The following is a 21181-nucleotide window of genomic DNA, read 5'->3' on the forward strand; positions in this document are numbered from 1 at the left end:
ATTATACTCCTATTGCTGCAGCCCAGAATTGAAGTGGCTTTTTTGGCTGCCGCATCACACTACTGACTCATGTTCAGTTTGGGGTCTACTAAGTGGTCTGGTCTGGCTGGGGACCCCTGGGAGGAAGACTCAGATGGAGAGGAGGGGACAGTTTTGGTTCCAGATTCCCATGCACTGCCTGTACACTCAGAGCCTGAGGAGTCAGTAGTTCCTGCAGGACCATGTGCAGAGGCTCAGGCAAAGCATTCATGATGGGAGCCTGTCAGGTCAAGGGTTCCATGTAAAGACCACTCTCGATTTCATCAATCAGAAGTATTTATTGAGCTGGACAGCCAGGTCCAAGCTCTGAGACTCTTCAGACTCTTGACACTAAGCCAGAGGGGGCCCTGCCAGCTCCATCCCCCCTCCCCCCATCTCCAGAGCCCCAGGAGCAACACAGGAGACTGCATGCTAGGTCACATCAAAGGAGATGCAGCAGCAGGTTAGCAGCTATGGGGTGAGCTGGATTGGATGCAATGTCTTTGCAGGAGCCAGACTAAAGTAACCCAGCTGCAACTGTGCTAGTGAATGGGAGGATGGCTAGGAAAGAGGTTACAGCTGAGCTAGCTTGTGGCAGCAACGATGCGGTTCAGTTTACAGGTCACTGTTTTTTGTTTCTAGCCTTGTCTTGGTTCCAGGCTCTGAATGCATTAAATGACTGAACCCACTAAAAACTGTGTCTAGTCTGGTTCCAGAAAGCCTGTCTAGGACACCAAGACTCCCAGATCCCTTTCACTTGTACTGTTGTCAAGCTAAGTTTCACCCATCTTTTTTTTCACTGTGCATCTGTGCATTTCATTTTTTTCTGCCCAAGTGTAGTATCTTACGTTTACCTATGCTGAAATGCATTTTGTCAGTTTTGGCCCAGTTCTCTAATCTGTCCAGGTCATTTTGATTTCTGACCCTGTCCTCTGGGGTATTGGCTACCTCTCCTAATTTCATGTCATCTGCAAATTTGATTAACATGCTTGTGGCTGATAAAAAAAATATTGAACAGCACTGGGCCCAAGACAGAACCCTGCAGCACCCCACTAGTCACCCCTCTGCATGAATATACAGTCTCATGCTACATAATTAAAAACTAACCCTTTGGACGGTAATGTATCTTAAGCAGAAAACTATTTAATCTATTTTAGATAGATTTTTCCCTCAGAAAGTATTTTATCAAAAAATACAATTTCAATTAAAAAAACCCTATTCTTTTTTTAATCATTGATTTCTATCCACCCTGCTCTATAGCAATTTCTTGATACACAAGTGACTAATGAACCTTCAGAGGTAGGGAGACGATATACATTTATCCATCTTCAAAATACACTGTTAAAAACTTTTCCTGCCCTGTCCCATGCCTTCAGGACACAGAGGAGTAGTCCCAGAACCTTTTTGTCCCCCATGTTTTATACAATAACAGCTTTGCTAAAGAGCCTTCTTGTTACTGGTAATTTGTATACCTGGATCTACCCACTCTGCCAAGCTGTGTCGAGGACCTGTCAAGGATCCCTTGCCCATACTGGACTGCTGCTGGCCAATGAGCCCAGTCCAGCAGAGATGAGAGAACATCAATGCCAAGCAGGCTGCGGCCAGGACCCACGCCTGGCCTCCCACTTCCCAGCCCGGCAGCAGCAAGAGTGCAGCAGAGTCAAGAGAACGGCAGTGTCAGAGGCATAGCGCCAAGGGGGTGGGGGTGCAACGCACCGGGGACGTGCCCCTGCAGAGGCGTTGCAGGGGCGTTCCAGGAGCTTGGGGGGGCACAGGGCACGCACATGCACCGGGCGCAGTTCCCCCTTGCTTTGTCCCTGGCAGTCATGAGTATCATGGGCCTACAGCAAGCAAAAGTAGAAGGCTTTCACGGCCGGGATCACTGGAGTGTTGTGGGTTTTCTCTGAAGACGCCAGCCACAGATGCAGGCGAAATGTCAGGAGAAAATGCTACTGGAACACAGCCATACAACCTGGAAAACCCACAGCACCCTACTAAAAGTAGAACAGGCTGCAGATCCTGGGTGTGACTGCTCACTGCTCCTGAGTAAAATTTTTGTTAACTGGCATTTTTTAATCCTTTGGATCCATTCAACTACTGGCCAGTGTCCTACATTTCATTCCTGGATAAAGTAACTGAGAAAGTGATTGTGCAACAGCTTCAGGGTTTCTTGGAAGACACATCAGCACTGGGATTATTTCAATCCAGCTTCTGTCCTGGGCACAGAATCAAGATGGACCTGGTCACCCTTTCAGACAATCTCCGGAGACAACTGGATCAAGGTAGGTTGGCACTGCTGTTGTTGCTTGACCCAACTGCAGTATTCAACCTAATTGGTTACAAACTATTGGCTTGCCAGGGCTGGGATATGTGGGACAGCCTTATAGTGGCTGATCTCATTTCCCAAGGGCCAGAGACGTAGGGTAGTGCTAGAAGAGAGGACATCACCATGATATGCACTGGTGTGTGATGTCCCTCCCAAATGCTGTTCAAGATGCATATGTGCCCTCATGCCTAATTGGTCCAGAGTTTCAGGTTGGATTAGCACCAGTATGCTGATGACACCCAACTGTACTTGTTGATGGGTGGCTAGCTGGGCACTGCCCTGGGTACTTTGGCCAGATGTCTGGAAGCCACAGTGAAGTGGCTGAAATGGACCAGCTGAAAAATCTATCAAAAACAGAGATCCTGTGGCCGGATTACAGTCAGTTTCACAGGTTCGTGTTTGGGTACCCCATCTATCAGATGCTATACCTTTTTGAGGATAAAGTTGACAGTGCGGTCAATATAGTGACTGTGTGGCCATGCACATGTGCAGCTTACAGGAAATACTGCCCCAATGCATATCATGGTGATATGAGTGTGTCCTTGGAGGAACAAGGCAAACCAAGCCTCTGAGTGTGTCCTTGGAGGAACAAGGCAAACCAAGAAAAGGCACTGCTCTGCAACCCCCATAATGCTGACTAGGACTGAAGATTAGCTGTGTCAAATGCTGCCCATAAGTCTAGCATTATCTGCAGCACTGAGCTGCCGTGATCAAGCTGGAGTCGAAGGTCATCTATGAGGGCTACCAAGGCCGTCTCAGTACTAAACCCAGGCCTGAACCCAGATTAAAATGGGTTGAGAATGTCAGGCTCTCGAACGTGGAAATAACAGAGACCATAGGAAAGTCCCAAAGCAGTTTATTTCTACAACGCGTAGAGTAACAGAGAAAGCTGAATCTAAGCTCTCCGCTAAACTCTCCAAATGGGTTTCAGAGAGAGAACATGACATTTGCACTACAGAGCTTCAAGAGACCTGGGAACGTTCGCACCTTCTCGCAGGAGGGCTGGCGCCAGTGAATTGCCAGGGAGGGGAGAGGGAAACCGGAAAGCATTTACAAGAAACATTTGCAATCTCCACACAGCAAGACATCTACACTGACAGGCATGGACCTGACAGAGTGCAGATGTTTTGTCCAAGAAGTCCCCAAATTGCTCAGCAACTGTTCTCTCAGCCACCTTTCCCAGAAATGGTAAATCTGATACTGGATGGTGATGCTAGCTCTGCTTTATCTGAGGAAGGCTCCTTCAAAAGAAATCTAACAATGGCTTCCTTTAAGGAGTGAAAGGAGCTACGCCGAGAGGGGGATTTGTTTCCTCCCTTAGGGGGCTTCCTACCACATCCCAGTTAAATGTCACCAGCCACAACACCCTATCCCTGTTCACATCCAAAAATGAGCGCAGATGGAAGGGGTCCCAAAAAATGGATCAGACGTTGCTAATGGAGCCTCCAGTTAATCACTTGCATTAAAGCTAGAGAAGTCCTGGTGGATGATCAAAATTTTATGCAGAAACAAATCACTGGGATGGCCACCTTTTTTTCTGGTGTTTTTTGCGTTTGGATTTAATCGACCCAGAAATTTTCAGCAGAGGGATCCTCTGAAATGATAAACCATCTTGAATGAGAATCACAACCTCGCCCCCATCCTCCTATTCATGATGGATGAAGGATCAAGTAACCTGGGTAAAAAGAAGCATCTCACCAGCCTCCAGCCAGGTCTTGGTCATGCACACCAGATCAATGCAACGCTTTTTTACAACATCAATGATGAAGAGGAAAACTCCGGAAGTTGTGCACCATCATTTTTGCCTAGGATGCTGAACAATCACAGTCTTGGCTATTTGAAGCTTCATCCAGTCAGTGCTCAACAATGCAGCTGAGGATCTTCTTCAGATTGTTCCCTGGCCAGGTGCCAGATTCTGTTTTTTGGAGATACCAGTGCCTGAACAAGGGACATTGTGGGTCCAAAGCAAATACTCTGCCACTAAACTGCCTCTCAGACTGCCCCTTAATCAGGAGGAAGAATAAAAGTGGACGATATACAATGAACTTCCAACATCCTTTCAAGTGCCACAGAACTCCTTCTCCAACCTGTTAAAACTGCCAATCCTATTTTTTTGACAGGAATTTAAACTTAACATTGTGGTTGTCCTTTCAACAGCAAATACCCAGAAGATTTAGACCAATTTCAAGTACAATATTGTTACCGCCAGGAAAATAAACAAAATATTTTCCTGAGTCAGGTTGCCTGATTACACTGGCTCCATGCTAGGACGCAGAGACTTGTGTGTCTCAGAAGCCTTCATAAAACTTGCAAAGGTTGCAAACATATGAATTGTGCCAATTATATATGGTTTTCCTCTTGTTTATGCCATTCTAGGATGTAATAAAAGCCCCTTCACAGTTGAATTTATGATGTGCCCGCTGTTTAGGATTTTAGTTTGACTAGGTTCTCCAGTTAGTTTAAGGTTTTGTTATTGTTGGCTTAGGAAAGTCTTGCCTATAAGTGTATGTGTTTATCCCTTAAGGTTTCCCTAATGTTTAAGCTTAGAAATGTTATTTTTGAAATTTGTGTCTGTTAGCAAAAACAGTAGCCTGTAAGAGGCTGATATTAAGGGACAAGAAAGTTGGCTCTGGAATGCAGCTCAGACCAACGCCAGCTGACTCCTTAACAAAGACAAAGACCCTCTTTGGACTTGCAAATCGAATTTGTTGCCAGCACAAAAAGGTCCCCAGCCGTTGGAAGACGTGCAGGGACCACCATTGGACAGTTTGAACTTTTCTTTGTTGCAACGATGCGAGGGTATTACTAAAGGAAACAGCCATCTGATAAAGGAAATTGCTGGGTGCGGTAGCGAGCCCACCTGGATTTTCTGAATGGACCTTATCTGCTCTCCCTTCAGCACCATTACAAGATCTCGCGGGAAGGCGTTTGACAGCGGGATTTTGTAATCCCATTCAGAAGTTGTAACTGTATCTTGCTTTTGTCTTGTTTGTTTTCTTATTGGTGTTTGGTGAGGGACTTGCCCCCTCACCCCCCCTTTTCCCTGCTCCTTTGAAGTTTGGGAATAAAAGTTCTTGCACTGGGTTGCAAGAGCACGATTCTCCTGCCCGAGCTGTGACCATCACTTCCAAATAAAATCCTTTGCTTTGAAGAACGCCACCTTCCTGCGCCTCATTACATTGCTGAGCTGAGCTGAAATCACTTATTGTTACCCAAGCAGCAGCGGTAACAATATTACACACACATTTAAGGGACAATTAAATAAAAAATAATTTTTTAAGATAAAAAATCAGGATTTAAATCAATTTTTTAAAATTTAAATGCTTTTTGAGGAAAAATCTATCTAAAAGTATTTTAAATAGTTTTCTATTTAAGACACATTATAGTCCAAATGATCTTGTTTTAATTATGTAGCATGAGAGTATATATTCATGTAATGTTTAAAATTTTGGTAAATGAATTCTATTAGTCCATTCATAATGTCATGCTTTTCCTGCAGTTTCTATAAGATTATTTTGAGCATTTTTTTCCATCTAGAAGATATTATTTTGGATGCTTAGTTTTACAGTTCTAACAACTGTGAATTTACATCTGCAGAGATAACACGCCTCTTCTGCACATCAAAAATGTTATAAACATACAGAGTTGATTATCGAATGGCCAGAATCAACTGGTGGTTGTGGGTTTTCCAGTCTGTGTGGCTGCACTCTAGAAGCTTTTGCTCCTCACGTTTCACCTGCATCTGTGGCTGGCATTTCAGAGGCATGTCACACAAGATGTAGTGTCGGATGTGTGGGGGGTATAGACTTTGTCCACCTCACAAGTGAAAGGGGTGTGTGAGGCACACTTGCATGTGTCCAGGCGGAATTCAACAGCAAATGCAACTGCAATTGTTCCCCCGCAAATCTATGTACCTTACCTCTTTAGTGATAAGTTTCAAGAAGTTCAATAAACAGAAGATTGTTTGGAGTGAAATAGATCTGTACAAGGATCTCAGTGAGAGGAGGGAGGGGCAAGAAGTGAAAATGAAAGTGAAACCTTTTGAGCAGAATACTCCACAAGTCTTGGGATCTTTGAGGTTTATCATAATATTCTCTCCATGGAGGAAAAAAACTATAATAGCAGCAGGCTGTAAAAGAGACCCAATTTGGAAATATTTTAATTAAATTCTACCTATGGGTAAGGCAGGCGTGTGGGCAAAATTCAAACACTGCTTATCACAAAATATTTACATTTGTGTCTGGAGAGATAACATGCCTCTTCTTCACAACATAAAGGTTGTGAAATAAAAACTGTGAAAAGATCTTAATCTCATTGTTCCTTTGCAAATTCCCAGCGTGCAACAAAGAAACACAAGGCCAGTGGCTCAAATGAAACAACATTAGAACTGCTGTGAGGAAGACAACAAAAGGAACATATTTGCAAAGGCAGGATCTTCAGGTTGGTCAAAGTTTTGACTTCATATTTCTGAAAGACTGCCTTGAGGAACTGTCATGTCTAAGTAAAAAATATTTATAATTACTACTGCATGTTACTTTTTGAATCATTATGAAAAAACAAAGGGGTTGAAAGAAGCAAATATTCCTTTTTGGAGCAGTATTGAGTGACAGTGAATACGAGTAATCTATATATATAAAAAGCTAACCATTTGTTTGTTGGTCTTGCCCTAACACCGAAACAGCTGGACGGATCGCCCCCAAATTCTCACATGACGTTCCTACCCATTGCGGGCAGGTAATCGGGCCTTCAAATCGCCGAAAGTCCATACCTGAGCCAGGTAAAACGTCTTTTTCCTGGCGCACCAGGCCATGAAGCTGGCTGTGTTTAATTGTCACCCTTAGAATGTCCGTGCAGCCTGTCTGTCTGTGGCCTGAGGGCTTGGGATGAGGGTTCAGAATGTTCGCTCAGATGGGCAGAGATGAGCAGTGAAAACAGTAAATACTGGTAGGTAATGCGAGTGGAAGTGAAACACATACACACTTTGCCGTGTGAGACGTCAGGTGGGGTTCCCCCCCTTACACAAAGGTAACTTTCACTCTCTGTGCCTCACCCACTGTTACCACCCAATACACATCCAGCTCATCCTCACACACCTCACTCTGCCCTCCCTCATATCCAACCACCACTTACCCACTTCCTCACCCATATTCGCCACAGCTCTCTTTTACTAAAAGCAAGCTGGAGTTTGCCTTTTTCTTCTAAGAAAATCCACGGGGTGGGGGCAAACCAACACTACTGGCTCCGCTTCTTTTGCACATGGCCCTTTAAGAACCCAAGGAGCTGGCCTCGATCTGAGTGCCTCACCACCCTGCCTCTGCCTGACTGGGATAGCCTCCTTGCCCCAGTTCTGCCTTACCCAAGCCAGGACTGTGCGTGTCAACCAGCCTCATGGACAGCAGGATTCACACTCTGGACAGTTCTGTTGTGGAATGGAAAGGGTTACCTTATACTAAAAACCAAGACAGCACCATATAATAATGTGAATTGAAAAGGGAAAGAGGGATTCCATTTGACCACCCCAAAAGAAGAAGAGGAGGAAGAGGAGGAAGAGTTTGGATTTATATCCCCCCTTTTCTCTCCTGTAGGAGACTCAAAGGGGCTTACAACCTCCTTGCCCTTCACCCCTCACAACAAACACCCTGTGAGGTGGGTGGGGCTGAGAGAGCTCCGAAAATCTGTGACTATCCCAAGGTCACACAGCTGGTGTGTGTGGGAGTGCACAGGCTAATCTGAATTCCCTAGATAACCCTCCACAACTCACGCTGCAGAGCTGGGAATCAAACCCAGTTCCTCCAGATCGGAGTGCACCTGCTCTTAGCCACTATGCCACTGCTGCTCCCAAAAGGCTATGCTGGGGATCATTGGATCTGCATGGACATCTGTGTAGGTTGCGGACTGTGATGAGAAGGACAATTGCCACAGCAACGTGTGGCCGGGCCCCGCTAGTACTAAATACACAGAAATGGTATAGAAGTAATAAAATAACAGCATTGACTTTTTTGTTCAGGGGAATCCATCATCAACATACAGGATTCTGGAAACCATCTAACTTCAAGATCACCCTCCCCCTATTTAGTTTCAAAATTATCTGTCCAAGATAGTATTTCAGTTGCATCAAATACGTCACATAACAACAGTATATCACCTAAAAGAAAAAAATCCAACCATCGAGGAACCACCATAGATACATTTGTGATTTAAAAAACCACAGCACATTAGAAAATGTGTTAATTGTTGAAACCAATTTGTTTATTTGACAAAGTCTTCTTTTGATCTGATTACATTAACATGGTTCAGTCACTAATACAGTTCATCTAGCAGAGCAGATGTTCCTGAGAAACTGTTAGATAAAGTGTATGACAAACACAGCAATATGCAACAGATTTATAAAGTAAATATTTTTAACTGAACAGTGCAATCCAGGGGCAGGGGGGGGGGGCGGCACAGTCAGGGACGGCACAGTCACAATACAACCATGCCATCTAAGAGGCTTCACGAATGGTAGCCATCAACCCCACAGCAACGTACCCCTCTCTTCATGAAAGGAGGCCGGCACAAGGGGCATTTATGCCACGACGGGGGTCACACCACTTTGCATCCCCTAAGGATTACACTTTAAGTCTTCATGGGTGAAACACTGTCCACCATGATCCTGTTGTATATGCTGGTGTAACAGCAGAAGAAGGGAATGCTTTTCTTGCAGAAACAACTGATGTCAGGAAGTGCACACACAGCAAAATACTAACAAGAAGTAACAGCAGAAGCTATAAAAATGTGAACTAAAATTCAAATTAGTGCACAGTTTGGTGACAGACAAAGCTGCAAATGTATCCTTGATGAGAAGAAATTCAGAACAGCATGAACAGAATATAAAGCTAATAAAATGGGGGGGGGGGCAGTACTCATTTGCTGTATCTCCTAGCCAGACTTTAGTGTTCCAGAAATAAAGACTAATGCTGCTGATTTGAAATTGCTAAAATACTTCCATAACAATCATTTTGCAGCAGCTTAGCACTTAATAGGTATGGGGTTAATTAGGCGTACATAGATTTGCAAAGGAAAAATGGGTTAGGGCCTCTGTAATAGGTGTGTTTATTTTATAACAGTTTTGCTCTAAAGAAGAGGCTTGTTATCTCTGAAGACACAAATTTCATAGTGTTGAGAACTGCAAAACCAAACATGTGTGATAATATTTTCTTTTTTGTCCAAAATACTCTTACAGAGTATTACAGAAGCTTCTGGAGGAGCGTGGCATTGTGAATGGATTAATGGAATTAATTTACCAAAAAAATTAAACATTGCATGAATAATACAGCTTTTTGTTACATAATTAAAAATGAATTTCTATTTCATGAAGAATAATCTTTGGGCTATAATGTATCTTCAACAGATAACTATCTTAGAATTTTCCTCAAAAAGCATTTTATTTAAAAACTCTATTTTCATTTTTAAAACTCTGATTTTATTTTCAAAAATGCATTATTTTTTATTTTTTAAATCACTGATTTTTATTCACCTTGTTGCCAATGATGTTTTAAACTGGTGGACGTCACTTATTAAACACTTGGATTCAGATAGATGTAAAGCATTTTTTGAACACAGAACAAACCAGATACAAATATAAAATTTTAACATACGAGATGGATCAAGAAACTAATGACAGTGCAATTCAGAAAGGCAGATTTGAAATATCTGAGAAAAGCAACAGATTCTGTGCTATTTACAAAATTCAACTTCCACTGCTTAACATTTCTGTGAGAAAAAGGTAAAACTCCACATCTACTTATCAATTAATTAATCGTCACAAGACCACCCCTTGGCAAGTATCCAGTACATCAACTTACACAGCCTTGCAAAATACCTTCTGGAAAGGAGGAAAACACACAACTTTTGCAATTGATGAAACAGCATACAATGGACACATCATTTTTAAGTGCTCTTGTACTCTGCTGCAGGAGCAGAGCAGGAAACACTCACATAGTGAAGTGTGTGGTGCACTCCTGGCAGTTTAGTCTCCTGGCAGAAGCCAGCCTGTTTGCAGGAATCTCTGGAGGCACCAAACACATTTTTAGCCATGTCATGTTCAGGAACACACCAGCATTGGGGAAAGCCCCGATCTGATTAAAGACCAAAGACTACTCAACCATACACAGACAAGCAGTAAGGAAGCATACATTTGTTGATCAGTTGAAACAAAATACTCTTCTGAACCGGTTCTCACATGGTTATAATACAATTTTGTTTTCAACAAAAACAAAGAGATTTTACACCTTTATTCACAAACTAAAAACATACAAATTCATTCAATGATGCATAAATCAATTAACAGATTAAAAATAAATTCAAGTAATTTTTAGGACCAACTTAATATCGACCTCATTCTGAGAAAGAGGACTTTTAAGACTATAGCTTGTAGAAATTCTGTCAAAACACCACCAATTATTAGACATTCCAGTGCTTAAAAGGTGCCTGCCTCATTATCTCTAGTGCAAATCACAGGCCAACATGTTATACAATCCATCTCTGTCTCTCCCAGTTGCTTAAAATACAGTTCCCGCATCACAGGAACTCCTATTTTGCAGGCGAGGCCCTTTGAGAAGGACAGTCTTTTGCCCTTGCTTCATACATTTCTTTATTGGGTAGATGTGTTATGAGACACACACACACACACACACTCGTTTCCTAGGGCCTCCCCTGCCTCCATTTCATATCCTTACAATAGCCCTGTGACTGAGGCTGGGCTGCGGGAAGCTGACCGGCGCGGCAGGAACAGGGCAAGGGGCGGTTTGAGCCCCCGCCCCCGCCCCGGCTGCTCCGGGCGGCTCCCGTGCTCCTTCGCCGCGTGAGCTTCAGCGGGCGCTTCTCTGCAGCGGCCCCCAACGGGGGAGATGCCGCGGCCCCGGGGAGGGAAGTCCTCTGGGACACACGGCGGGGGGGGGGGGGTCGCCTCTCCTCCTCCTCCTCCTCCAGGCGTTTATTTGGCGGGCCCTCCTCAGCCGCCCGCCCCTGCTCCGCCAGCCCTTGAGACAGAGGCGCCGCCCTCCGCCGGCCCGGCTGCCACCCCCTCCCTCCCCCCCCCCGGGGCCGCGCAAGTGCGCCGCCCTCCGCGCGAGTCATCCTCCCGGCATCGCGCCCCCCCCGCCCCGCAGCAGCATACCACGGCTCCAGGCCTCCGCAAGGCCGGCGGGGGGGGGGGACGGGCGTCTCGCCCCCAGGGAGGGAGGGAGGGAGGGAGGGGGCAGCGGCAGCCGGGTGGGCGGAGGACGCGGGGTCCCCTTCCGGGCTGCCTCCGAGGCCCCCAGGCGGCGGCGGCGGCGGCACCGGCGCTGCACCTGCCAGGCGGGCCCACCCACCCAGCCACGGGCGGCGAGGCGAGCAGAGGCCGCCCGGGGGGAAGAGTGGCCCCTCCACACCGCCGCCGCCGGGCCGAGGCCTGCTTCTTCGCGGGGCGCGGCGGTGGGGAAAGACCGGCCGGAGGGGCTGGGAGGCGGGCGGGTGGGCGGCAGGGGGGTCTCCTCCCCGCCAGGTGGCAGGAAGCCCCCCCCCGCGCGCCCGCCCAGCAGCACCCGCACCCATCGCTGCCCCAGGGAGGGAGGGAGGGAGGGCGGAGACTGCGGCAAAGGAGGGGGCGGGCAGCCCCCCTCAGAAGGGCAGCGGGGGGGGCCCTGCTGCATCCCACCCCCCAGAGAGGCAGGCGGGGGAGGGCGCTTCTTGAGTGGCGCGGGACACGCCGTGGCGGGAGGCGGGCGAGTTACCTGCGCGGGCGGGTCTCGCTGGGCCTGGATCGGGCGGGCGGGCGGCCTTTCCTGCTTCCTTCCCTCCTTCCCGCCGGCTCCTCCCGGCTGCGGCTGCCGCCGGTGGCAGGAAGTGATCAGGAGGATGATGGCGGCGGCGGCGGCGGCGTCCGAGCAGCCCCTCCCCTCCCGCGCTCCCTCCCTCCCTCGCTGGAGCGGCAGAGGCCTCCTCCCTTACTCCGTGCCGCCGCCGCCCCCCCAGGAGGGCTTAGGAGCCCCCCCCCCCGTCAGCAGCATCGCCGCCCACTCCTCCGCTGGGCTCTGCTGGCTGCTCGGTGGCGGCGGCGGCTGCAGCGGCCCAAAATGGGGGGAGGGGTTTTGACACGCAACCTCAACACGCACACGCACACGCACACACACCCGCCAGCCGCCGGGAACCCCTCTGGCTTGGCTGCTGACCCGGGCAGCCCGCGTGTATGTATTTCACGTGTTTGCGTTATTTGTAGTGCGCGCTCCAGGAGAACGGCAGGGAGGAACCGCAGAGACCGGCATCGGCCTCGCGGGCGGGGAGAGTCAAGGCGCGGCTCCTCCGGCCGCTTCCAGACCTAACCCCCCCGCCGCCGCCGCCGCCGCCCAGGACAGAGAGCGAAAGGGCGGGGCCCGCGGGTCATTCGGGCTCCTGGTTTCTTCCAGCCATAGCACAGCCGCAGAAGCCTCACCCGCCTTCACGAAATGGGGCAAAATTACAGGAAAAGGTAAAAGGATCCTCCTGACTTCGTGTGATTCTTCCATTGGAATGAAATGAAACTATAGAGCGTATCTTAGGCGGACTCCGCAAGGGCCAAAAGCAGTGGTGTGAAAATGGTGTGAAATGGTTTAAAACTGTGTAAAAGGGTTTACACCGTTTTCAGGCTGTTTTTGGCCCATGCAGAACCCACCTTAGTCTGCAGACAGCATCAAAACAATCATGCATCCCATGCTCTGTGGCACCGCAGTGGTGAGAAAACCTGCTTGAAAAACATGGACCCTTGTGAATCCTCATGATTTTTGCACTAAGTCACTAACCCAAATCACATCACAGCTCAAGCTCTTAGCCACATGTCTGAACACAACAATCATGCATCACCTGCTCCATTTTGCAGCAGTGGTACAAAAACGTGGTCAAGGATCCTCATGACTTTTTTGCTTGGTCACCCCAAAATCACCAGCACATCACAGCTCAAGCCCTTAACCACATGTCTGAACATAACAATCACTCATCCCACACTCTGTGGCGCCGCTGTTCTTTTTACCTACTGATAAAAATCCAGTATTAAAAAAAGTTAGTTGTGTTTCTCTGTTAAAGATTTAAGATCCAAACCTGTTGTTGGGTGTGGAGGAATAACTCCTTTCCCCCACCTGTTTTTCTCCTCCCCTTCTCCAATCAGGTATCATAAATTTGGAGGACTTAGACATTCCAGAGGGACATCAGGAAGAGTTACCTGACCTAGGGGGGAAAGATATCTTAATCCAGCCTGACCAGGTAACAAGAGGGTGGGGCCAAGGAACTAATAAATTGCTGGGAAGAAAAGGGTGAGGCTCTCTTTCTCTTTCTGCTGGGTCACTGAAGGGAGCAGACCCCTTGACTGCTCTCTGGAGAGAGCAGCCATCTTTGGACCATGTGCTCATCCAGGTAATGGAAACTTTGAGAATTGCAGCCTTCTAAGATTTAAGTGCCTACCCTATTTTTAAAAACTGCTAGGATATGTTTAGAGAGAGGGATGGAGGATTTGCACCTATATCTCCTTTGTTTTGGAAACCCTTGCTCAATCTGATGCAGTGATAAAATATACTTGTGACAATTTTATTTTTAATAAATACTTTTTAAACTTTAGATGTGGGGAACAGTTTTCTGTACCACAAATGCCCCACCCTCTGTCTAAATAGGAGGCGGGGAGGAAAACTGGCAGTTGGCAAGCAGCTTTTCCTCCAGGACCTCCAATCTACCCTGTGGAATTGAGGAGAGGGGAACCAGGGGAAACTGAGGCTAGGCCTCAAGGTTGGAAAGGAAGTTGGGGAGCCGTGACCTTCGCCAGAGGGCAGTTCCTCAAATGGTCAGGTGGTGGCAGCGGTTTACCCAGAGAAAAGGCAAGCCCTCTCCTGGAAAAGGTGGCACCCCCTGGTAGAGGCTTGGGAGCGGAATGTGCCTGCCAGCCAGAGCAACCCCTTTCCACCACATAGGATACAAAAGAGAGAGAAATCAGAGGAATTGAATAGTTCTTTGAGAACTTTGTAATCTGGTCTAAGAGTGTCTCATCAAAGTCTTCTGCCTGGCTTGATGGTCTATAACAGATGCCCCTCCATAGTATCACCATTATTTCTTAGTCCTTTTATTTCCACCCCCCCAAGAGACTTTCAACTGAACTTCTGTTCTAAGATTAATGTATTTCCTCACAAGGACACACCTTGTTGACATGTAATGTTACTCCTCCCCACTTTCTTATTGGTCTGTCCATTGTGAACAAGTTGTACACTTCAATCCTAATATTCCATGTAGCCAATCTGACCTGTGGTGGCACAGAGGGGTAGAGAATGGTCTTTCTCCCAGAATGCTGGCCTGTCAGACCTGTCAGAACAGTGCCCTGAATGTAGGAGTCTGTTTGAGTTCAGAAACTCCATATTGGGACTGACAAGACTGCCTAATGACCCCCCCCCCCCCAAAAAAAAATCTCATGCCTGGCACATACGCAGGAAACAGCATTAGAATTTGAACAGCAGCACATCTGGGCAAAACCACAAATAGTTTATCCCAGTAACTGAGTGATTGTGAGTGGGAATGTATTTTATTCCATTTCTTATTTTCCCAAAAAATTTCATCCTTGAAAAAGAAATTTATTTTCTCTGCTGGTTTCTTGTAGTGAGCTGAAACACAGGCAAAATATGACACAAGCAACATATATCGATCAAGTTACCCAACGCTCCTTAAGCCATGCTGAGCAGCCTTGTGCTGTACAGCTAATTTCCCTAACCAAAGAGGGTCATTGTGTTCCACCATTTTGGGTAACTTCCAATTGTGAGTGTCATCCAACCAGGTTTTGGTAATGGTTATTAGGTCATAGTCCCCTTCCTCTATTAGGACGTTGTCTGGTACTCCAGTCAGCAAAGACTCAAGAATGTTTCAAGAGCTTTATTGGAACTGTCAGCCCAAGGTTCAGATAGCCAAAACTGAACTTTGGCTCTCTGACCCTTGGTATATACTTGCAAGTTACAACATGGCTCATCCCATAGTCCCCCCTCCCTCAGCATAATAAAGGATGGTGTGAACAGAAGCATTGTTTTGGGACAGGCGGTTCTCTCCTTCGGAGGAAGGCAAATAAGAGAGAACGGTTAAGCTCTATTGACTAGTTACATTGCAAGTGAGGGAGGCCTCCTTAGCTTCAAGCTATGGTAATGGCCTGGCCAGCTGTGGCCTTGATGTGGACATATGAGATGCCAGGCCAAAAATGGCATAGCCTGACAGACTTCAAGTTTCCCCTGTGTAAGGGTCCATTACTCCAGTCATCAACAAGACTCAGGAAGGGTTCAAGAGCTTTATTGGAACTGTGTCAGCCCAGGGCTCAGATAGCCAAAACTAAACCCTCTGGAATATACCTGTAAGTTACAGTAAGGTTCAACCCATAATCCCCCCACCCTCGCATCCCATAATATCAGCATGTGAAAAGATGGTGGGAACAGCTTCATTGTTTAGGACAGACAGTTCATGCCTTTAGGAAGGCAGATAAGGATGAACGACTAAGCTCTATTGACTAGTTTCATGCAAGCAGGATGGAGGCCTCCGTAGCCTTGAGCAATGATAATGGCTGGGCCATCTGCAGCTGGGGTATGGATGTGAGAACTGCCAAGTCCAGAATGGCGCAGGCCTGACATTCTGCTCCCCTTAAGGCCCCCTTCCCCCGGGCGGTCGGGGTGTGCTTTGTGAAATGCCTTTATTAAATGAGGGGCACGCACATGCAAGTGATGGACCCATTCATTGAAACCGGGGGGTAAGTTAGTTCATACCATATATTGGAGATGGCCACAGTGCAGGTGGGAGTCCAGAATTTTGGCTACTTTGTGATGTAGCTCGCCCTTCACTAGTCGGGACTCCAGAGGCTTTGGGACTGGATGCCAACAGTCATTCGGGGCCACTTTCTTGAGGCTAGAATGAAAAACAGGGTGCACACCTTGTAAGTTCTTAGGCAGTTCAAGTTTCATTGCTACTGGATTGATCATACGTATTGCTTTAAAAGGTCCAATGAACTTATGTCCCAGTTTGCAGGTGCCAGGTAGGCCCCTCAAGTTCTTTGTGGAAACGTAAGCGTAGTCCCCCACAGAATAAGACACGGGGCGGCGTTTGCAGTCAGCCTGCTTCTTATAGTCCTCCCTGGTCTTCCGCAATGCCCCTTGTACAGATTTCCAGGTGGCCTGATGGGTTTCCACCCATTCCTGGGGGTCTCCCAGTTTGGGCAAGAGATCTCCCGTCAGGGGGAATGGTTTGCTCTCCTGACCGTAGACTACATGAAAAGGGCTTTTGCCCATGCTGGAGTGCACGGTGTTGTTGTAAGTGAACTCTGAGAACGGGAGCAGGTCTGCCCAATCATCATTGTGGTGGTTCACTAGCAGCACAGAGACTGTTCTAGAACCCCGTTGGTGCATTCAGTCTGGCTGGCTGTGGTGGCGTAGTAAGCCGGCGAGAGGCCCTGTATGATGTCCAAGAGCTTCATGATCTTCCTCCAGAACCTAGATACAAATTGGCTGCCACGGCCAGAGATTATCTTGAGTGGGGCAGCATGGAGGCGTTAGATGTGCTGAATAAACAGCTTTGCCAGCTTCTGAGCTGTTGGGATCCCCCCCCCCCCCGCACAGGGCACAAAGTGAGCTTGCTTGGAAAAAAGGTCTACCACTACCCAAATCATAGTCTTCCCTTTGCTGGTGGGGAGATCTGTGATAAAGTCCATTGAGATCACCTTCCACGGGGTTTCAGGTGTGGGCAAGGGCTGGAGTAGGCCCAGCTGCCTGCCCGGGACATGTTTCGCCATGGCGCGAGGCACCCTTTTACATAAGCCTCCATGTCCATCCGAATTGTCGGTGGGCCAGGTGCAAGGTTTTTACAAAACCGAAGTGGCCTGCTGAATTCACGTCGAGGCAACCAGTGAGAACCTTGGCCCAGAGGGGTTCAGGGACGTGGAGTTTGTCCCCCTTCCACCAACCTCCCCCCCGGTCTATGAGAGCCCCCACCTTTTTCTCTTCAACAGAGCAAACTGGAGAGACCTTTCAGTTCCTCCTCCAGGGGGAGGGGGAGTTTGGGTGTAGGCGGGGCAATTGTGCCACCCTTGGCTTTGCTCTGTATGACCACTTGAGTGCCGAGCTGGGAGGGCGTGAAAATGGTGCATGAGGGACCCCACCCCTGGTGTGGGAGGCAGGACACGGCATCAGTAAGCCAGTTACACTTGGCCAGGAAAAATGTAGGGTGAAGTCAAAGCGCGTGAAAAAGTCCACCAAGCAAAGCTGCTTTGCATTCAATTTGCTTGGGATTTTGAGTGCCGCCAGATTTTTGTGGTCCATCCAAACTTCAAAAGGGTGCTGGGAGCCCTCCAACCAATGGCACCAGGTGGTTAAGGTCTTCTTGATAGCGCCCGTCTATCACCCACAGTCCTATTTAACTCGGACCCACTACATTTTTTGGAAAGGAAAGCACATGCATGGAACCTCCCATCTTCCCCCACCTGGAGGAGAGCAGCGCCCATGGCTACATCGGAGGCATCCACATGCACTATGAATGGTTTGGTAGGGTTGGCGTGCAAAGGAAACAAAAGCTCTCTTGAGATTTTGGAAAGCAATTTGGCAAGCATTGGTCCAATTTATGGGGGTCCCTGGTTTGGTGGTGCTGGGGCCTGCTCCCTTGGTGCGGAGCAGGTCCATGAGGGGCAGGACCTTTTCCACAAAGTTGGGGATGAAATCACAGTAGAAATGAGTAAAACCCAAAACCTACTGGAGTTGCTGTCAGGTTTGGGGGGCTTGCCAATCTACTACGGCTTGCACTTTAGCCGGATCCATCTCAACTCCTTGGCTGGAAATGCGGTAGCCCAAGAAGTCAAGCTTGGATTTGTGAAACTCGCATTTAGACAACTTTGCATACAATTCATTACTCTTTAGACATTTCAATACCTCTCTGACTAAGTGGACATGTCCATGCTCACTTTCTGAATAAATCAACACATCATCCAGATACACCCCCCCCTTTATACAACAAATCATTCATAATTTTGTTAATCGGACTGTGCAAATTGTGCATAATTTTGTTAATCATGAAGACCCCAGGAGCTCCAGTGAGCCCAAAGGGCATGACAAGATACTGAAACTGCCCTAAATTGAATCCTACAAAGACAGAGGTCCTGTGGCTGGGCTGAGGGGAGTGTCCGGTGGCCTTTGGCCTGCCTAAGCTTCATGGCAAGATGTTAAAGTTAGCTTCGTCCGCCAAAAGCCTGGGGGTGATCCTGAACCCATCTTTATTGTTGGTAGCCCAGGTCCCCTAGATGGCCCAGGCGGCTTTTTACTATCTGCAACAGGCACGGCAACTGGCCCCGTATCCCGTCCTGATCTGGCCACTGTGATCACTGCCACGGTCACATCTAGATTGGACTACTGTAACTCGCTGTACGTGGTCTTACCTTTAGCCATGATTCAGAAACTAAAACTCGTGCAAAATGCAGCAGCCAGGCTCCTTTCGGGGACAACATCTAGGGAACGGATTACGCCAGTCCTATATCAGCTGAACTGGCTGCCAATTGAGTACCGGGTCATGTTTAAAGTTCTGGTACTGACCTTTAAAGCCATTCGTGGCCTTGGTCCTGCATATCTGAGGGACCGTCTCTCCATGTATTGCCCTTCTAGGCCACTCCGCTCATCGGAGGCGGACCTCCTGGTGATCCCTGGCCCCAAGGCAATCCGGCTGGCCTCTACAAGGGCCAGGGTTTTTATGGCCCTGGCCCCTACTTGGTGGAACAGGCTCATGAGTTAGATCAGGGCCCTGCGGGACTTACAGAGTTTCTGCAGGGCCTGCAAAATGGACCTGTTCCACCAGGCATTTGGCCAGCCGGGGTAATATCGATCTTTCACCATATAATAAACATCTAGCCTCCCATGGGTACAAGTAAGGGGGGAAGGGTGGGAGTTGAAGCCATCTGTGAATTATATATGGTTCTTTTTAATTGGTTATTGGTTGCTGTTACTGTTTTAATTGTTTTTATGGCTAATGTTGGACACCGCCCTGAGCCCTTTGGGGGCGGGTGGTATATAAATGTGAATGAATGAATGAATGAATGAATGAATGAATGAATGAATGAATGAATGAATAAATAAATAAATAAAACCATGTTAAAAAGGCAGTGAGGTGCTCTTGGCCATCAGCAATCTGGACTCTGAAGTAAGCTTCCCTAAGGTCCAGCTTGGTGAAAATCTTCCCTTTGGACAAACTACTTAGCAGATCTTTGATGAGAGGCAAGGGGTACTTGTTTCAAAGGGAGATGGCATTCAAGCCTTGATAGTCAGTACAGAGCCTAAGGGAGTCATCCTTCTTCCTGAAAAGTACTGGGGGCCCCATGTGGGAGGTTGCCGGTTGGATGAATCCTTGTGCTAAGTTTTTGTCCAAGAAATCCCGCAGGGTGGTCCCCTCCTTGGGGCTCATGGAGTAGACCCTGCCCTTGGGTAGCTTGGCTTCCAGGATGAGTTTGATCTTGCAATCAGTCCGTCTATGAGGGGGTAGCTTATCACACTCTCTTTCCTCAAACATCTTACTTAAGTCTCGGTACGCCTTTGGGATTGCCAAAGACTGCTCCCTTTGGACTGCCAAGGGATTCAGAGGTGGTTGCTCCAACAGAGGGGGGTGGATGAACTCAGAGGCCCCCGGCTTGAGGTGATTGCCACAAGGGGAATCTGTGAAGCGGATCACCCTGTTTGGGTCGTGCCTGGAGATCCAAGACATTCTCAGGATCACTGGGTAGCTGCCCAGCTTGGCCACAATGAACTACCTTTTCTCCCAGTGGGGCCCACACTTAACTAGAACTGTTTCAGTCTTGTGGGTTGACCAAGACCCATCCATGGGGCTCCTGTCCATCTGTTCTTTTGAGTCTCAACCTACCTTCCGCTACCATGGGGTGCATCAAGCACTTGGAGCACCCCGAATCGATCAGGGCCCCCACAGTTACACAACTTTTCTTCTTGGGGTTGGGAAGGGCTAGGGGGACAATCAGAGGGATGGAAGTTTCACTCACCCAATGGTCGGTGCCTAGTGGGTCGACCTGGCCACTTAGCCCACTCACCTGGCGTGCTTCAGGCCAGGTTGTCGTCGTTTCCCGATGGCTCACTGCTTTCACCGGTATCTAAGGTCTCCAGGGCACTCTCCTCATCGGTCAAAGGTGCTTCCTCCAGTGCCAGTGTGACTTTCAGGGATGGTTGACACTTAGTCACTTTCTTCGCACACTTCTGCTTGGGGGGGGGCACTTCCGGCGCCTTGGCAGGTGCTTGGATGCGTTGTTTCTCCACGGAGTTGGCAATCAGGTGCCCCACTTCTCTACAGTGGAGACAGAGCCTGAGGTGGCGGCGGCAAGCGTAGACAGTTTCGCTGACATCCTGGCTCTTGCTGATCACTGCCCCTGCACTTCTTGGCAATGGGGCTCGGGCCCTTAGGAACTTAAGAACTAGCCTGCTGGATCAGACCAGAGTCCATCTAGTCCAGCATTCTGCTACTCGCAGTGGCCCACCAGGTGCCTTTGGGAGCTCACATGCAGGATGTGAAAGCAATGGCCTTCTGCTGCTGCTGCTGCTCCTGAGCACCTGGTCTGCTAAGGCATTTGCAATCTGAGATCAAGGAGGATCAAGATTGGTAGCCATAGATCAGGGGTAGGGAACCTGCGGCTCTCCAGATGTTCAGGAACTACAATTCCCATCAGCCTCTGTCAGCATGGCCAATTGGCCATGCTGGTAGGGGCTGATGGGAATTGTAGTTCTCCATAAATCTGTCCAAGCCCTTTTTTAAAGCTATCCAGGTTAGTGGGCCATCACCTCACCTCCTGTGGCAGCATAT

General features: G+C 48.2%; 1 protein-coding gene across 1 annotated transcript in view; it reads right to left on the reverse strand.

Annotated features, from left to right (window-relative positions):
• The window catches only part of NACC2 (NACC family member 2), a 53900-nt gene extending 41665 nt beyond the window's left edge, over window positions 1-12235 (reverse strand). The window contains exon 1 of the mRNA XM_048512275.1: window positions 12100-12235. The gene's annotated coding sequence lies outside the window, so the exon portion shown is untranslated. The remainder of the gene's footprint in view (window positions 1-12099) is intronic.
• Window positions 12236-21181: the final 8946 nt, after the last annotated feature.

This window comes from Sphaerodactylus townsendi, linkage group LG12 (genome assembly GCF_021028975.2).
Source record: "Sphaerodactylus townsendi isolate TG3544 linkage group LG12, MPM_Stown_v2.3, whole genome shotgun sequence".
In the NCBI taxonomy this organism is placed as follows: Eukaryota; Metazoa; Chordata; class Lepidosauria; order Squamata; family Sphaerodactylidae; genus Sphaerodactylus; species Sphaerodactylus townsendi.